This window comes from Sinohyriopsis cumingii, chromosome 1 (genome assembly GCF_028554795.1).
Source record: "Sinohyriopsis cumingii isolate HCF-2022 chromosome 1, ASM2855479v2, whole genome shotgun sequence".
NCBI lineage: Eukaryota > Metazoa > Mollusca > Bivalvia > Unionida > Unionidae > Sinohyriopsis > Sinohyriopsis cumingii.
The window spans coordinates 61923624-61926123 of record NC_142961.1 but is presented as its reverse complement, the minus strand read 5'-3'; positions in this window follow the sequence as shown (position 1 = coordinate 61926123).

Below are 2500 nucleotides of genomic sequence, written 5' to 3'. Positions count from 1 at the left end.
AAGGTCTCGCAGACTTTGATGGCTGATTAAAATAAAACAGACTCGGGTTGAAATCGTAAAACAGATCCTCACGAAATATGAAAAAGAGTTACCAGAACATTAGAATGAGACTGTCACAGTTGATGAAACATAGATTAACATTTATGAATTATATTCGACACAAAAAAGAAGAAACGGGTTTGGATCCAAGGAAACGATCAGAGGCCAAAAGTCTCTCGCCGAAGTCTCACTATGAAGAGAGTTCTAGCTGCATTATATTTCGATGAAAATAGCCCGTCTTCCAGGTGCTGTGCCTGATTCGGTTAATAGCAGAGGATTTCTTTTATGCCTCCGATGTTGCCAAAGTTGTAGAACACTAACAACACTGGTCCCCGCAGAAGTACCCGAGGGATCTATCTCTTCCATAGCAATGCATCGGTGCATAAATCTGCTGTCGTGACAGACTTTTCGAAGTGCAGTTTTCCAGTGTAAAAACAACATACCAAAAAAGTGAAAACAAAATGGCATTTAATAATTGGATAATCAATACCGAGAAAGTACATGAGGAAGTACTTTGAGTCGATTCACTGACATACTGTTAATTAATTAATTTGTTGTACAGCGTGCTAATATTCAGACCATCTTAAAATATATTAGGTCTTGCCGCTGGCAGCATTTCGACTGCAGCTGTAGGGTTCATTCGGTTTGCCCTTTTCCACCTTTTAATGCAAACACCTAAGCCGTAGAAAATACATACGCACACATTAATTTGATTGTTACATATGAAATCATTTTCATCAGGACAACTGTACGAGATTATTATTATAATAACCAAGCGAATCTGTATCCGACAAGAATAATCTTACAGAACTTTAAGAACTCGAATATTTTCTCATCCTTTAATAAATACTACATTTAAATGAATTCAATTCATCTGTTCAGTTATAAAATGACTTAACTTGAAAATAAAATATAATCTATCTATTAACATGGCATTGGAATATCCAGTATATCTAACAATACTATCACATAATACAGATACCTGAACTTAAATGCCGAATCGATTGTAAACTGAAGATTTCTTCCGTAAAGGTTATTGGCGTGTGTCTTTTGTACCATATCTTTCGTTGTTCAGGACGCCGTCCGTAAAATGGACAGCGCCCTGACAAAACTTGTGACGTTACTGTCTAACACAAGTCTTTAAGTATCATGGCCATGGTGCAGTCCACTGTCAGATAGATTAAAGTTATCGGTGTTTCCCTGTAAGCACTTTGCTTGTGTAGCATGGGGTGAATCGAACTCGGTATTTGAAATAATTTAAGGCGAATATTTAAACCACTCCCAGGTAATGCTGTACGCGGAAATGAAACCGGTGCACATTTAAGTTCAAGTATCATGCATACACTTTAAATATACACAATTCCGTGATAGTTGTTAAATCCTAGGTGTGTGCGATCGTACATGTGTATATTTCTGAAGCATGGTTTATATCAAATCATTGACTGAGCCACGAAAAGCTCAGATCATGAACACTTATTGAAACTTTCTAACTATATATTATGTCTCTTCTTGGTTCTGTTTACAGCAGATTCGGCATTTTACCTGTAACGACCTATTCCATTTTTTTTTGGGGGGGGGATATTCGTTTAGCTAGTCATACCTCTTTATATGCCTTCCGTTCATTGTGCGGTACCAAGCGCAAAATAAATTTCATTTCGTTTCTCGAGTTTCCGACCATTTGGTTTCCAATGGTATAAAAAGAGGGGTTCAGGTCGATCCGTAAATTGTGTCCTCTGCGTTGAAGCAGTCAAGACCACGAGTTGACAGATTTTGTGATCTGCTTTGGCAATTTGTTCCAGTTTCCAGACTTATGCAAATATTGAAGGTGCTTACCATAAATTTCCCTTGAACGCTCGAGCGTCTGGTGAAAAGAAGGGAGTTAAATCAGGGTATAGTTACATTAACGCGGAAACTCCAGTTTCTTCCCTTTACGTACGGCACCTTAAATTTCGAATGGTCTGTATACTTAACAATTTCCGAGCGAGTGGTTACATTATTCCCTCTGTTTAACAGGTCTTAATCATAATAATATCAAGGCCATTTATTCTTAAAAAGACTTAGTATTGCTTGCATTCATTTTCATAATCTGTCTGTCTGTCTACGCGTCCTTCCCAAATTATTTGGTTACAGTCTCACCGATAGTATTTCTGATATTCTCACCGTCTGTGCTCGCTTATAAATCGAATCAAACTGCAAACAGCAAAGATCCTAATCTGCCGTCGCATAATGCCCCTGCAGATCAGGGCATATGTTGTTTGTTCTACTGATTACCCTTAACAAACTCCAAAGACCCAGATCTGACGGCTCATTACGAGAGGGCAGTTTGCAGTTGGACTGGTGTTAGAAACTAACGTGTCGTTTTCTTTCATCTTTTTCTATCTTTATATCTAAATCTTTTGGGTTTTTTTAACAACTTTGCTGTTATATACATAACTCACCATTTAAACCAGAATTCAAAATA